Raw genomic sequence first — 18,162 nt, forward strand, 5'->3', positions numbered from 1 at the left:
GGCCTAAAGCAATTGAACCAGCTGACCAGGAACTGAATCTGTGAGCCAAAGTAAATATTTCTTCCTTTAGGTTGTCTTTCTCAGGAATTTGGTCACATCAACTAAAAGCTGACTAACACATCTGTGCTTCAATTTGAATGATTTCTATTGATCTTAAACATCCTTTTTTCTGTATAGCCAATCTTCTACTAGGCCTTTACAGTGAATTTTTTACTTCAAATATGATACTTTTCCATTTTAGAGTTATCATTGGGTTCTTTTTCTTTCAAATCTTTCCTGAAATTTTCCCAACTTTCCACTTATTATATTTAGTTTTCCCTGTATACTTTGTAAGTATGTTTATCACGGGAATTTCAAAATCCTTGATGCTGCTTCCAGCATCTGTGTCCTTTGTTAGTATACTTCTAATGACCAATTTTTCTTGGTAGAGTCATATTTTCCTGTTTCTTCACTAAACCACTAAATACATTCTTCATCCATGGTTCCTAATTGAGTAGGAGTATTGGTTTCCTGTGGCTTGCACTCCACTAAAGTTTGTGTTCATATTTAGCATAAAAATTTTTTGTCTTCAAACTATTAAATTTACAGTGGCATTCACAATTATGTCAGATGTTTTATTTTCTATAGAATAAATTTCGAAGTGCTTTATGTTGATTCTACAAATTAGATGCAAAAGGGGGGTAAAATTTATGCTAGTTAATTTTCTTTTAAAGTACCTAATGATCCCAATAAAACATATCATTTGACTGTTTTTGAAGTTCTTTTACTATAAGTAGAGATCACCTAATAAAAGATATGGTTTCACTTTATACTCATGCAGAAAACAAAAGCGAAAAAGAATTAATTTAGAACAACAGCCATTTAATCTGAAAACTCATGCTTCTCAAAGTGATATCTACATGTAGATTCTTTCATTGTACATTTTGATTTTTCACCTAGTAACCTAGTTAACTACTAACTTTGAAAGCCAATGGGAATGATTTTTCAGCAAGATTTTTCTGGAGACTAGGAGCCTGATGCCTGTGTCTCAGAGGCTTCAGCACTTTGCTGTCCCTCAGATTCAATCATATATTGAAGTCAGAGTGCTCTTCATTGCACATGCATCTTGCCCACCATTACTCAAGCCCAGAACAGCCCTGAAAGTACAAAATGGAAGTTCACCAATCTGTCCCAGTGCATTTTCATGCCATTTTTTATAATAAAACATTTAAATTTTGAAAACCCAGGATAAATAATAAGCTATATGGGAGTCTGGAACAACAGGATTGTCCAAGGAAAATTGGGACCTATCGCTAGTTTCTTTATACATACACCCTACAAAGATATGTAAAGGTAAACTTCCTGAGCTTTTATATATGCCTCATAATTCCATTGTGTACCATTTATTGGGATCTACCTTGTCATCTCCTTTTAAGATTCAACCATTGAACTCCTGTTATGTTGAATCTCCAAGGTTTTGGATTTGGTCATCCTCTTCTGTGGCATTAGCTATTGAGGGAATACCTTTACATAGATATCTCCATGTTTGCAGGGGAGTTTCAGTGTTCACATGAAAGTAAAATGGCCTGTTCTATGATTTCCAAGGTGCACTGCCATTTGATTGCACATCTCCCTCCTGTCAAAATAGATTGTACCCATGGAACTCAAGTTGCTCCATAATTTATGATGTTCACTGTTGTGCATAAAAGACTGCTGCAGCTTGTCATTTAGCATTAGTTCTCAGAGGGTGGGGGTAGCCCATCTATGTAAATCATGCACCCTGCATGCATGTGTATCTGAATAGAATTTGATCCCTGTGGTGACAGATGTCACCTTGCTCAGCGGGAACCTCCATCTCTGAGAGGTTTTTTAAAGTAGATATACATCTTTGATGGGGGCATTAATACTTCATGAGCTTGGGAATATTGCTTGAGGGTAGATTTTTAGTCAGTTTCCAGTACCTATTAAAATTCATGCACAAATTATTTGGGGGAGTTTTTAAGTTCATAGTCCATTAGTAACCAGAGAAACAGCTTTATCACATGTGCCATGGGAGGAAAATCACCTGTATAACCAAATATACACAATAGAGCTTATCCCACTTTGTTTTTAGGTTTTGGAGGATAGTTGTTAATAATTAAATTAGTGAAATTTGGAACAAACGTGCTTTAGAAAGTACAAATATAAGTAATACATGATTCTCTCGCTTTTGAGGGTTAAGGCAGATACTTAAATAATTGGTGAATTTGACTTTGACAGCTGAGTGCTGTCATAAGAGGCTCTGTCAACACCTGCTTTGGGAATTCACATCATCCTAATAGACTGCACAAATTCCAGCCCTGCCTAAATTGTAATTGCCAGAATAGGAATGTCCATTTTTTTCTATGCCTATCATAGGAGGCAATGATTCAAATTCAACTAAACTAAGCAAATTTATATTGAGCATTTATTCTGTGACAAACACAGCACTTGTCATTAGGGATTCGTATGGTTCAGCTATGACTCTGACCCGGAATAAGCCTATAGTCCTGTAGGATTCACTGACCAAGAAAGAAAAAAAATAACACAGTAGAGTAATGTAGAGTGTGTAAGAATAGAGCAGTGATGAGGAGGTGGAGAGTGACATTTTTGAGACAAATGTCTGGAAAGTGGCAGACTGCACTGGGATTTGCAGAGGAGAGGTCTGCCAGCATACAGGACAGGGCGGGCACTGGAGAGAGAGGGTGGCATTTGCAGACTAGCTATATTGACCCTTCTGTGATCTCTGTGGGTCCCAGATAAGTCTGGGAAGGGGTAAGTGAGAGCACCCCATAGCACAACCGTCCTTCTGTGGGAAAGAAGATAGGGAAACAGTCATTCTAAAGTGTTGTGTTATGGCTTGGATATGAGATGCCTCCTAAAAAACTCATGTTAGGCAATGCAGGAATGTTCAGAGGGAAAATGATTAGAAAATGAGAACTGTAATCTGATCAGTTGACTGATCTATTTAACAGGTTCATAATTGGAATGGATTATACTGGGTGCTAAGTGTAGGCAGGGCATGACTGGAGGAAAGAGGTCACTGGAGAAGTGCCCCTGGGATTATATTTTTCTCCCTGGATCCTCTCTCCTCTCCTCTCTTTTTCCTAGCTGCAATGAGCTGAGCAGAATTCCTCTGCCACATCCTTCCACCATGATGTTCTCCCTCATCTCAGGCCCAGAGCAATGGAGTCAGTCAGCCATGGACTGACCCTCTAAGACCATGAGCCCCAAATAAGCTTCCTGCTCTAAGTTGTTGTTGTCAGATATTTGGTCACACACATTGGGTTTTATTCTGAGAGAATGAGGTGATGGGTAGAGGGAAAGATGTAGAAAGTGTAGGGTCTTTTTATAGGTAAAGAAATGGAAGGCAGAAAATCACACAGTAGGGCTATAGGGTGATTTCTTCCAAGGGAAGACAGCCCTTCCCCCAGACCCTCCACAGTTCCTTTCCTGCTGTCCTCAGTTCTGTCCAGCACTTGCCATGGCTGGGCTGCATGGCCTTCTGAGAAGGAAGTAGTAGCAGCCTGCTTCTTCCTGCCCTGGCCAGCCCTGCACTCACCAGTCTCCAAAACATGGTCATAGGTAAGCACTGTCAAGATGTCCTTTCAGTATAGTGGGGGCATTTTCTGCAAGCCATCCACTCAGGAGTTCCTGATTTTCTAGGCATGTATTCTGTTGTGCAACAACTTTTCTGTTGTTGAGGATAGTTTGCAACTCTGTTAAGAGTGAGCATAGTTGTAGAGAGGGAGATTTGCACACAGTAGTGGTGCAAATCATCTCACTGTATAGAAAGAACTCCAACGGGTACAGTTTATTGATATTAATGAGTTTGCATCTCTTAGGACATTCATTTCAGCATCCGTTTGACAAGAAAACTCCATAAATGTCTTTTTTCAAATTCTCTTTGAATCTGTATTAACATCTCATTCACTCCTTTATCATTTAATGCCTTAAAATTTTGAACAGTTTCTTTTTATATTTGTATGAAAGTCATACATTTTGTTTTCATTTTTAAAATAAGCTGTACATTCATCTTCTTGAAGCCAAGGAAGAAAAACGAAATTCCTCATTGCCATACATAGACCAGTGTTTCGCAAATGCCACCTCTGTCCCACTGTTGTTCCTGTGTGGGGGCCTCAGCTGGGACTCAGCCAGAAGCCAGTACCTAAATCAGCAGGAGTAAAACTCCTCCTGTGATCTGACATTGCCAGGCAGCCTTAGATGTTCTGTCCCCAAGGATTTCAGTGAAATTATGTCCAGGCAGCCTTTAGAAGTTCTAACCCCCTTCCTTCTCCAAATTCAATCCAGACCTAAACAGGGGCCTCTTCACTTTCCCTCCCTCTCTCCCCATCCCCCTCCTTCCCCCTCCTCCATCATTATAATATAAATGATGCTGAAGAAGCTTACTCTCATCCCTGTCCCTGTCCACTTGTATAAGGGTTTCTCTAGGAAAGTACTGAGGTTTAATTATTAGGTCTGTGTACGGACATTGTCAACATTGTATTGCCAACTTGCTATGGTACTCCAGGCTGCCATCACAAATACAACTGATTGGGCAGCTTAAACAACAGACATTTACTGTCATACAGTCCTGAAGCCCCGGAACCCAAGATTGGTTTCTCTAAGGCCTCTCTCCTTAGCTTGTAGACTGTCTTCTCTCTTTGTCCTCAAGTGCCATCCCTCTGAGTGTGTCTACGTCCTAATTTCTCCTTCTTATAAAGACACAAGTCATACTGGATTAAGTCCTACCTCCTTTTGACTAGATTATGTCTTTAAGGCCCTTTCTCTAAACATAGTCCTGTATAGGGTCCTTGAGGTTAAGACTTCAAAGTGTGAATTTGTAGGGATACTTCTCTGTGTCCTGTTTCCCAAAACATAATATTTTCAGCCTTTTACATTTTTTAAAATCAAAGAGACAACACATAGATCATTCTGGTTTTAATTGGCATGTTGTTAAGATATAGGGGAAAAGCTCAGTTTCTCCTGATTTCAACTGATTTGAAATTCAGCTCAATTTCTCCTGATTTCAAATGTTCAACAACATAGAACATTTCACCTCTGGTCCACCGAAAAGAATGTGAGGATTTTTTTTTCCCCACCAGCAAACAGTTCTTTAGCAGACATCATCTGGGTGCCATCTTATTTAATTGATTTCAGTTCTTACATTGTCTACCTAGAAATAGTATCAGATCCCATAAGTTAGGGGCTCAGTCCCACAAAACTGCTCATATTTCAGATGCCATTCACAAGCCCAAAGTTACAGAAATTTTGACCAACAGACTGTGAATGTGGGTTCTGTGTTAGCATTCTGTTGCTATGACAAAATACCTAAGATAACTTAGAAAAAGAAAAGATTTATTTTGGCTCATGGTTTCACACATTTCAGTTTGTAGTCAACTGGCTTCATGGCTATAATCTATGGGGAGACAAAGAAACATGGCAAAGAAGGTGTAGTAAGTAGCACAGAGCTATTTATGTTTACCTCTTGGTGGCTGGGAATCAGAGAGAGCAAAGGACCAGAGACAAGATATACTCTTCTAAGAGCCATGTCCCCAAGTGACCTTTCTCTAAGCTGGCCTCACCTCTTACAGTCTCCACTACCTCATGATAGCCTAATCTATTGGTACATTCATTGTTGAATAATCTACTGATGAGACCAGAACCCTCAAGATTTATTCACTTCCTAAAAGTTCCACCTCTGAACATTGCTGAAATGGGGATGGAACCTTCAATATAGGAGGCTTTAGGAGATATTCCAGTTCCAAACTACAACAGGTTCCCATGATTCCAGCCTTGGGTTCCTCTGATTTACTAGAGCAGCTCACAGAACTCCGGGAAACACTAACATCTACCAGTTTATCATAAAATATATCACAAAGGACACAGGTGGAGAGCCAGGTGAAAAGATGCACAGAGCAAGAAGTGGGGGAGGGGCAGGGCTTACATGCCCTCCCTGAGCACACCATCCTCCAGGAACCTGCACATGTTCAGCAATCCAGAAGCTTCCTTTACCTGTCCTTTTTCGGGGTTTATGGAGACGTCATTATATATGCATAATTGATTATAACACTGGCCTGGCTTTGGTGATCAATTCACTCTTCAGCCACACTCCTCTCCCCAGAGGTTGAGAATGGAGATGAAAATCCCGACCCTCTAATCCTGCCCTGGTCTTTCAAGTGACCATCCCCCAATCTGAAGCTACCTAAGGGCTGCCCTGCTATCCGTCAATCATTGGCATACAAAAGACTGTGGAAGATGAGGAGGATTTTAGGAGCTGTGTGTCAGGAAACCAGGAAACAGACTATCTATTGCCCAATGTTGCTCATGTCTTGTAGATGTTATGCTACAGCTAACATTGAAAAGCTTTTTTACTATTTAATAGGCATTTAGATAACTCCTCTGAATTGTCTTTTACTGGGTAGTTTGTATTTTTCTAATTGGCTTGTAGGAATTGTTTATGCTTTTTAGAAACCTACCATCTGTCAGTTGTGTGTTTTGCACTTATCTTCTGCTAATCCATAACTGGCCTTTCCACTTTTTAAATGATATCTATTACTAAATGTATATTTTAAATATTAATGTTATTAATTTTATCTTTGTGATTTGCTTATTTTCTCATAAGTAAATGCACCTTGCTTAGAAGTATTAAATGTATTCTCTATGCTTCTTTCTCCATGGAATTTAGAGTTTTCCTTTTTATGTTTAAATAAAGCACAATTCATTATTATGCACAATGTGAAGTAAAGATTGTGTTTTATTTTTTTCCCATGGAAATAATGAATTTTTATTTTTCCCATGGGAATAACTAATTGTTTTAGCCTTGTTTGCTACATAGATAACCACTTCCCTTCTGGTTTGCAAGGCCACATCTGACATACAGGTTTTCCACCTAAATTTTATGTGAAAAATCTGCTTTCAGTTTGTTTTTAATATCTTTTCCATTTGTTGATTTAAAAAAAATCTACACCAATATCATGTTTTGCTTTACCAAAGTTTTATAATAAGTTTCTATCAGGAATAACTTCATTCTTAATCTAAACTAATCACTTGCCTAGTTTCTACAGAAACCCCTATTGACATTTTGATAGCCTTTAATTGGAATATGTAGATAATTTGAGAAAGAACTGACACATTCACAATATTGGTTCTTCCTTTTCTTTTTTTTAAATTCAGAATATATTTTTTATTCTTTTTATTTATGACAGTAGAATATATTTTAACATATTATACATACATGGAGTATAACTTACCATTCTTGTGATTGTATATGATGTAGATATTGGTTCTTCTAATCCATCAACATATCTTTCCATTTCAAGTTTTCAATATTGCCTTTCAATAAAAGTTCATTTTTCTTTTTGTACCAGTCTTACCTTGTACATCTTTTATTAAATTTATTTAATAAATACTCTGGAGGTTTGGGGTAATGTGGCCTTTTTAATAAAGTTTTATTTTCTAAATAATTGTTGCTATAGTATAAAATGCAATTAACTTTCCTATCCTCTACTATCCCCCCTCCCCTCCCCTCCCTTCTTCTCTCTCTACCCCATCTACTGTACTTCATTTCTCTCTCTTGTTTTTTTTTCCCCTTTCCCCTCACTTCCTCTTATATGTAATTTTGTGTAACAATGAGGGTCTCCTTCCTTTACCATGCAATTTCCCTTCTCTCTCTCTTTCCCTCCCCCCTCTCATCCCTGTTTAGTGGTGATCTTCTCATGCTCTTCCTCTCTATTCTGTTCTTAGTTGCTCTCCTTATATCAAAGAAGACATTTGGCATTTATTTTTTAGGGATTGGCTAGCTTCACTTAGCATAATCTGCTCTAGTGCCATCCATTTCCCTGCAAATTCCATGATTTTTTGATTTTTAGTGCAGAGTAATACTCCATTGTGTATAAATGCCACATTTTTTTTATCCATTCATCTATTGAAGGGCATCTAGGTTGGTTCCACAGTCTAGCTATTGTGAATTGTGCTGCTATGAACATTGTTGTAGCTGTGTCCCTATAGCACGCTCTTTTAAGGTCTTTAGGGAATAGTCCAAGAAGGGGAATAGCTGGGTCAAATGGTGGTTCCATTCCCAGCTTTCCAAGGAATCTCCATACTGCTTTCCAAATTGGCCGCATGAATCTCAAGAATAATAAGCATAATAACTATGCTAAGTAAAAAAAGCAATACCAAAAAGAATATGTTCTGATGAATCCATTTATAGAAAACTTCAGAAAATGCAAACTAATTTATAGTTACAACAGATTAGTGGTTGCCAGAGGATGTAGGAGATGAGGCAGAACAGACAAAGGGGTACAAGAACCCTTTTTGGGATGATGGATATGTTCTCTATTTTGGCCACAGTGATGGTTTTACAGGTGTGTACATGTTAAAACTTGTTAAATTTTACATTTCAAATATGTATGGTTTGTTTCATGCCAATTATACCTAATGAATCTGTTAAGAAAAATGAATTAAAAAATCCAAAGAAGCCCAAAAAATGCAATTAATTTTTCAAAATTTTGACTTATAAGTAATCTCCTTACTAATTCCCTGTTTCTAGTAATGTCTACAGATCCTTTCTAGTTTTCTATTTAAACAAGGATATTGATTGCAAATAATAGTTGTATGGTCTATACCAACCCATGTGCATTCATCTGATTTCCTCTTGCATTACTGAACTACTATAGATAGATAGCAAGTGGATTCCGTTTCTTACTCCTACATATGCATCATTCCCCATTCAAAAAGATGTTATTTACATGGATGGCTATCATTTTTCAAGTTAAGCTTATTCATAATTTTGATATTTTTTAAAATTCATGCATCCTGGCTTTTATCAAATATTTTGTTATTGTTCTTTGTTTGAATTCATTGAGCTAATTATATAAAATTTCTTCAGTTTGTTACCATGGCAAGCTACATTTATATAGTTTCTCAGGTTTTAATCATATTGCATTCCTGGGTTAAACCCAAGTCCTGGTACATTATCTTTTTTATTTTTCATTTTTGTTAAATATTTTATTAGTGCATTATAAATCTGAATAATAATGAGATTCATTGTGATATATTCATTCATGCACAAGGCATAATTTGATCTATTTCATTACCCCATACCTGCCCGCCTCCCCTTCCCTTTTCTTCTCTCCCAACCCATCCCTATCTTCTTAAAAATGGAGACCAGTAGTTTTCTTTTTTCTCTCTAGCTTCCACATATGAGAGAAAACATACAACCCTTGACTTTCTGAATCTGGCTAATCTTACTTAGCATAATATTCTCAGAGCTCATTATCCTAGATTGCTTGATGTTCCATGGTTGAAAACCAGTATTTGACATATTTTATCTGTTTTGTTTGCTTGTTTTTGGATAGGAGGGTAGAATGTTTCCCCTCACTCCATCTTTATCAAACATAGAATAGTTTTCAAACATTTGCAAATGGATGAATGGTAGGTATCCAAATGCTGTTGTCTTTAGATTCTATCAGATACATTTAAAAGAGTGATGCCAACATTTTACTTTGAAATGTCACTATTTACATTACTCTAAGAATTATGTCCTTTGTAGTATTTAACCTTAAAGTTAATATTTTAATATATCAACTTTCAAACAGTTTTTTATCAATATTACTTCAAGAGCACAGGAGCAATACAGCATTAAGACCACCATTTTAATTACTGTCTTAGTCTGTTTTCTAACGTGATAACAAAATACCTGAGACTGGATAACTTATAAAGAAAAAAATTTATTTAGTTCATGGTTTGTGGAATATCCAAACAGCCTGGTATCAGTTCTGGTAAGAGCCTCCCTGGCTGTGTCACATTATAGTGGATAGCATTATAGTAGGTATATGTAAGAAGGAGAGATTACATGGCAAGACAGAAAGACAGAGATGGAAGATGGGCAAGTCTTGGGTTTTGGAATAGATCACTCTCCTGGAAATTAACTAGAATCTCATTTGAACTACACAGTACAGTGCACCTCATGATCTGATTAATTTGTACTAAGCTCCACTTCTTAAAGGTCAACTACTTCTTCATGTTACCATACTGGGGACCAAGTTTCCCACACATAAACCCTTGGAGAAGACACTTCAATCTCCTTTAAACTATTGCAGTTACCCAGTGGTATCTCTGTCAATATGAAACCAGTGGCATTTATAAATTTAATGCTCACACAGGGCTGTCAGGAGTACCAGGACTTGAGGTCCCATCCAAAAACCACATCGGATGGCAGAACAATATTTGCCCATTTCCCGATTCCTTCCCCCAGACCAGACTCTACCATGAAGTTAACAGAAAGAGGGGTTCTGCTCCTGGTATTGCCATCAATGGTGCAGTGAGCATCACTATTTTTTCCCTTATTTTTCCCATTTCTCTTTGAGGGAGAACACTGATGCTGTCAGAGGTAGGCAAGCAGTAGGTATTTGTGTAAATTCACACATCTTAGTCTTGGGTGTGATGAACTTAGACACACACTCATGATGGATAAGCAAAAGCTTTCATCTTGTTTAGAACCTTTCCATCATAGCAAATCACTGTGAGCTGCCTGGCCCAGTATAGCACTATTATCATGGGTAGACCCAGAACTGCAGCCCCATGATCTAGTCCAACATCTCCTGTTCTCTCACTATGCCAGTATCTCCAAACCAAGCAGGGCATCCGTTCTATTTTCATAATCAAGGGAGGAAGAGATGAAATCTAGATAGGGAATAGGGGTGGGAGGGAAAGGGAGGGGGCAGGGGATTAGCAAGGATGGTGGAATGTGATGGACATCATTATCCAAAGTACATGTATGAAGACATGAATTAGGTGTCAACCTACTTTAAACACAAACAGAGATATGAAAAATTGTAGTATATATGTGTAATAAGAATTGTAATGCAAGAAAAAGTACATGTATAAAGACAGAATTGGCGTGAACATACTTTATATACAAAGATATGAAAAATTGTGCTCTATATGTGTAATAAGAATTGTAATGCATTCCACTGTCGTATATTTAAAAAAATAAGATCAATTAAATAAATAAATAAATAAATAAATGAAAAGAAGGAACTTGAGTAAAAAATTGTCACTGCACAAATGAAAATTTGAGGGGGAGTTAATTATTTTTATCAGTAGCTATGAATAATTGTTCTGTATAAGTCAAGTCTATTTATTGGAAATTTATAAACCAAGATGAAGCAATAATGTACCACTATATAATGAAAGGCTAACAAATTTAAACAAATTATATTAATAATCATGTGGCAATATTTTTAGTAATTTAAATTTTAAAAATAGGAATATCAGAAATTGAAATTTCAAGACCAATCTAAAGTGATTTTTTTTTCTTTTTGAAATAATGGGGATTGAGCTCAGGAACTCACACATGCTAGGCAGGTGCTCTACCACTAAGCTAAATCTTTAGCTCCTAAAATGAGATTTATCATAAAATATTCTTTTCTTAACTTTTAGTAATTCCAAACATGTGAGTGCACATAAGGAAATGTGTATTGGTTTAGGAGAATGCATTAAGTGGCTACACAGAGAAAATAAAAGTTTATGTAATTTCACATGGCTCTTTTTTTCATATGAACCAAAGACAGGCCTTGAACATTGTGTATGGGTGATATGCAAAGTGTTTGAATTTCTAAGGTAAAGGTAATGACTCCTGCACTGTGAAATTAAGTACACAGATTAATATATCTAGCATAAATATTGAAGCACAAAGCAAATATTTTCCTAAAAAAGGATAGAGGGGGGGAAATGAAATCAGAAAAAGACAAAAGAAACCAAGAAAAATGTGGCCAAAAAAGGAATGGAAAATAGCAGATTTTTTAAAAATACCTAAAAAATGACAAAATTATATACAATTTATGTCATCAAAAAAATGAAGCTGAATAAACATCATTTACAAGACAGAAATGTTAGGCTGAACTTAAAAAGACATTGTCTAACAGGTTTTGACTTTATAGAGATCCAACAAAAAATTAAGGAGACAGAGATGGTTAAAACTTAAGAAGAGGAAAAAAATTACAGCAGATAAATACTAACCAGAAGAAAGCTGCTCTTGCTATTGGAATATCAAACAAATTAGCTTTTAAGAAAAGGTTCTGTTTAGCAGGAAGATATAACATCCCTAAGTCACTAAGTGCCTGATAAAATAGCCTCAAATTGTGCAAAGCAGAAACTGCCAGGAAACCAGGAACATTTGACAAATGCACTATCATAATGAAGGATTTAAACCACAATTTTCATAATGCATAGATCAAATGGGCCAAAAAAGCCAGTTAATTTTTTATTAAAATATTTTACATTCATTCTATCTGGATCTAATGAACAGATATGGAACACTGCACCCAACAATTAGACAACAACACACATTCTTGTTAAGCACTTACTAACTTCAACGAATTTCAAATGTTAAACACAATTCAATGAAGTTAGAAATCAATTGCAAAAAGGAAATGAGAAAAATGCAACATGTTTAGAAAAAAAAACTCATACCGCATATGAAGAATTCATGGAAAAATGAAGAAATCATAATGGAAGCAAGAAAATACTAAGAACTGAAGGATGATGAGAATATCACATTGTAATTTGTGAAATGCAATAAATATTATTGAAGTGGAAACGTATAGTCTTCGATGCTGACTCAGTAAAATTGAAAGTGCTCTCATCCCCAAACATGGTCATTGTCCTCCTAGATCAGGCCCCAGAGAAACTCTTCAATCTACTCTGTACCAGAAATTATCTGTAAGAAGATTGTTGGGACCTGATCTCTCACTGTACAGTATGTGGTAGGTAAAAGTGTATGTGGCACATACAGTGACAATAGAAAAAATATTTATCAAAATGAAAATTCCTTTTTATTCTTTCATTAAAACGATATTAAATTATACAAGTGCTTGCCAAGCAATGTCATTATAGAAAATTTTTTTATCAACTCTCGTAACTTCAATATTTTTTAAATGTTAACTGTAGTAAAATATATGGAATGTAAAGGAAGCCATCGCTATTATTTGGATCTTGCATGTTCCCCAAAGGCCCAGGTATTAAAGGTTTTGTCTCAAGGGTGGTTATTTTAATTAGCTTTTCATTACTGTGACCAAAACACCCAATAAAAACAACTGAAAAAAATGTTTATTTTGGCTCATGGTTTCAGAAGTCTCAGTCCGTGGTCAGCTGACTGTACCTTTTTGGGCCCAAGATGAAACAGAACATAATGGCAGAAGGAAGCTATTCAGTTCAAAACAACCAAGAAACAGAGAGCGCCACTCACCAGGAACAGATAAACCCCAAAGGGACAACTCCAGTGACCTACTTCCTCCAACCACACTCCAACTGCCTACAGTTACTGCTCAATTAATCCATATCAGTGGATCCAGATTAGGTTACACTTCTCATAATAGAATCATTTCACCTCTGAAAATTCTTGTGTTGTCTCACACATGAGCTTTTGGGGGACACTTCTTATCCAAACCATAACAGTGGTGCTATTGGGAAGTAGTAAATCCTTCAAGAGGTGGGACCTAATGGGAGGTCTTTAGGTCTTTGGGGTGTGCACCTAAAGGGAATTATGGGACACTGGCCCCTTCTTTGTCTTTTGCTCCCTGGCACATGGTGTAAGCAGTTTTTCCCTGCCATGTGCTTCCACTATGTGTTTTCTCACCACAGGCCCAAAGAAATTGAATCAAGTCATCAGGAATTGGAATCTCCAAAACGATGAGCCAAAATAAAACTCTTCTTTATCAGTTAATAATTTGGGGTATTTTGTTCTAGTGATAGAAAGTTGATGAATATAACGTCATGGCCATTTTTAAGTGTACAGTACAATAACATTAGGCCATTTATATTATTGTGCAAGAATCACCACCATCCATTTCCAGAATTCTTTATGTCTTCCCAGACCTATTAAACACTAACTTCCCATTCTGCCCTCAACCCATCCCGTGGAAAGCACCATTCTATATTCTGTTTTTCTGAGTTTGACTACACTAATTACCTCATGTGAGTGAACTCGTATTGTATTTGTTCTTCTGCGATGGCTTATTTCACTTAGCGTAATGTCCTCAGGTTTCATCAGTGTGTCGGAATTCCCTTTCTTTTTAAGATTGAACATTAGTCCACTGTATGAATATACCACTTTCTGCTTATCCGTTCACCATTTGATAGACACTTGATTACTTCCATTGTTTTGACTATTGTGAATAATGCTACCATGAACATAGATATACAAACATCTCTTTGAGACAGTGCTTTCAAATCTTTAGGGTATATACCTAGAAGTGGAATATATGGATCCTACTATAATTCTATTTTTAAATTTTTGAGGAACTACCATACTGGTTTTTTTTTCATAATGGCTGCATCATTTTACATTCTTACCAGCAATGCACAAGAGTTGCAATTTTCTCTGCTATCTTTGCCAACATTTGTCATTTTCTGCCTTTTTGTTTTTAAGTAGCCATCCTAATGGATGAGAAGTGATACTGCATTGTGGTTTCTAGTGTTTTAAAAGAAATTTAGAAGAAAGAAAGTTATTTAATACTTTGATGCAGGTGTTATAAGAGAGATAATGCCACAACTTATTGTGGCAACTCTTTTCAGCTCTTTCACCAATTTTCCCACCAAGTTGAAAACAATTAGTTGACTTATAGTTGCAGTAGTAGAAAATTTAACACCAATGAAATCATCCGTGATGCTGAATCATTTCTCTGCTTCTGTTGCATGATAACTATATTTAAAAATGACATTATGCTAAGTAAAGTAAGCCAGATACAGGACAACAAATACTGCATGATCTCACTTTTATATGGATCTAAAAATAATCACACTCATAGAAGCGTAGAGGTTCTATTGTGGTTGCCAGGGGCTTGTTGAGGACAAGGGAGAAATGGGGAGATTTTGGTGAAAGTGTACAAAGTTTCAGTTAGAAAAGAGGACCAAGTTCAGGAGATCTACTGTACAGCATGATGACTACAGTCAACAATAATATGTTATATATTAGAAAATTACCGAGAGTAGGTTTTTAATGTTTTATCGCAAAAATGATATAATTAGCTTGATTGTGGTGATTATTCCACAATGTACACATATATGAAAACATCTAATTTTACACCATAAATATATACATATATAATTTGTCATTTATCAACAAAAAAAATCTAGTCGTCATAAAACAGTCTGCAATTTTTGTATAGCAGTGTATCTTTTATCAGTTATATCAATGTCATTATTATAGTGTCATATTTAATTAGCTTGGTTTTGATATTTTGTTAACTTTTAAAATCAAGTTTGACAAGTCTTGAAATTTATTAAATTTAAATCCTTTAAATTGGTATTGTATTTTTCCCTTTTCCACCAAACCAAAAAAAAAAAAGTATTTTCCTATAATTTATTTGATAGTGGAAAGTGTTCTTTTGAATACGATACTTTTCTTGTTTCATCTGGAATTCTGTATCTACTTGGTTTAAACTACCTATGATGTGCAGTAAATGAAACCCCTGCCGCATATGAACAAGCTCCCACTCACACCTATCGGATGCTGAATGCGGACTGGGATCAGCTAGTCCCACGGCTGCCAACCTGGGATCAGCAGCCCCATCCTCAGACACAGACCAGAGGCCTGCAGCCAGACTGGATGCATAGCTGCCTCCAGCATCATGGAGGAGTCAGAAAGCCACAGGGTTCATGACAGAAGTAAGTCGCAAAATAATCAATACAGTACAATTTGAGTGCATCCAAGGAAGGTCAAAAACAAGCTACACAACCCGCTGCTCAGGGTTTTGAATGCAGGTGCTAAAACCATAAAACAAAAAGACTGAGACAGAATTTAGGATTCAGCTAGATCTGTGAAGGGGAGAGGGTATATGCCTGGGGACAGCCTGGACAGGTATTGTGAAGGCATATTTCACCTTATAAAGTCTTTTATGAAAGAGCTTGCTATTCACTAGTATGCTACTCCATGCTCAGATGTTCACAGCCTTCTCAGTTCCACAGTGAGACCCTCAAAAGGCAGTCACTTCATTTATATGGCTTGGAAATGTTTATTGCTCCTGACTACACCCAACAAGAGGAGGAATCAATGAGGTGATTTGGAATGCTCACGGTTCTCCCATTCGGTGTCAGCGACCCAGGGTAATTAATGGCCAACAGGGAATAATAAACAATGACAAAGAATTTTTTTTTATTTCTATAGCCATGGCCTGGCTTCACCAATTATGTTGAATCCTTATTTTAATATTTGGAGCTATTTCTGTTGCTATAGAAATAAACAATGAGGCTAATGAGACAAATGTGCCTTTTGAAGAAGTCTAGCCAGCAGCCGCATTCTGCAGACAACATCTCTGTAGACGGTCTCTGTGGTATCTCCAGGGCAGCCCCCAGGGTGAGAGCGCTTCTCTTTTCAGGGACCAAGGCTGACTGTTTCTGCATTCTCCTCATCAGTGCCGGTCACCTCACAATTGTTTTCCACTCCAATAGTCAGTTCCAAGTTTATGAAGGTGATCTGGGCCCAAACCCCTCTCCTTATCCTGTTTGACCTTAGGCAGGATGCTCACTCTCTGGACCTTCAGGTTTTGTCTCTGCAGGGCCAGGAGTGACATCCTCCTCAGTGGCAGTAAAGGCAAACACAGAGCTCAAACAAGGTCCTCATGGCTTCCACAGCCCGTGTCAAGCTCCCATACCCCCTGCCTTCCACCAACCCCCAGATCTATAAGCCAGCTGTGTAGGTTGATTCCAGCCCAAGGTCTCAGCCAGTCCTCACTCTCATGACCTGCATGCTGCCCTGACCCCTCAGCTGTTCCAGCAGCCAGAGCAGGTGCTCACCCTCTTCCACATCCAACAACACTAGAGAACAGGCTTAGAAGTGCTTTGCATTTATTGCTTTGTTCTTATGGGAGGTAGAAAAGGAGAGGCACTTAGAACACGTTGAGAGGTACTCGGTGAGTTGTACTCTTACCCGAGGGGCTGGGATTCCCCTTCACCTGGGCTTTGGAGTCAGCTCACAGACCCCCACCACCTTGGTCAGAACCAACAATCCCTTGGTAATAGAAGGACCATGCTGATGAACAGTGAGTTCCCCCATTCAACCTGAAAGACCACAAGTAAAGAGCTATGGGGCACCTCTGGGAACCTTCCCAGAACCAGTAGTGGGAGATACTTGTTCTAAGATTCCAAGAACCCACGAGATGAGGATCCCATGGGCACTACCAGGGGATTTTGAGGAAAGAGTTCTGGTACCTTCTCCCTGATCAGGAATGTTACTGGCCTGAGAGGAAGATCCCTGAGGAGAATGAGCTACCAGAGCTGCCAGCCACCCTTTATTAGACTGGAGGTCCTTCCGTGTTGATGCAGCTTCCACCCAGCACAGCACTCCTGCAGCTGGGTGACAGCTTGGGTCCCTTGGCTGCCCACTAGGAGAAGTAGGTGCTATAAGGTATCCATTCCAGTGGGGGTGGCAGATGCCATACCTGACTGTGGGAACACTGAGGGCAGCAGTCCTGTGGCAGTATCCTGAGCCTGGCCCTAGGACTGTCATTGTGCCTCTGAACAACTAAGCCTGGGATGCGATCATAGATCTGCAGTTTCTGAGCCTAGTACTCTATTCATCTCCCAACCTCACATGGCATGGATGTTAACATTCTGCATTAAACTTCTTTTCTGTTTAAACCAGTTTCTGAAGTTCACATTAATGCTAATGTGAAAATATAGCTAGTAGGAACCATGGGGTTAATATCCAGGAGTCAACAGCACAAAATCAGTCAGTTTTCTGATATTCTGCAAGCTGGAGTTGTCCACATCCCTGGGACTCCAGGAGGACAGTGGCAACATAACTGCTCATGATGTCTAGGAAGTGCCTATTGGCACGGGACCAGCCTGTGTGATGGCAATGTCTAGGCAGCTTGATATAACCAGGACATCCTGCTTTTTCAGGTCTTCTTTCTCAATTCACCCCTACAATTTTTATCATTGCTGCCTCTATCAGCCCAGACCCTCAGTTCTCAAAGGACTGGCTTTGAGGAATCTGACACAGTGAATCAGCGACAGCAAAACTGAGATTGGAGCCCAGGTCTCAGGATCCTGAATGTAGCAGGTCTTCACTTTTGCCTAAGGGAGTCTGTTCTTGTCTGTAGTCCTAGCGAGCGCAGAGGAAAGTGCCCACTATAGCGGGAAGTCTGGAGGCTGAATGAA

The sequence above is a fragment of the Marmota monax genome, unplaced genomic scaffold (genome assembly GCF_021218885.2).
Source record: "Marmota monax isolate L192 unplaced genomic scaffold, Marmota_monax_Labrador192_F-V1.1 WCK01_AAM20220418_F8-fsc00109, whole genome shotgun sequence".
NCBI lineage: Eukaryota > Metazoa > Chordata > Mammalia > Rodentia > Sciuridae > Marmota > Marmota monax.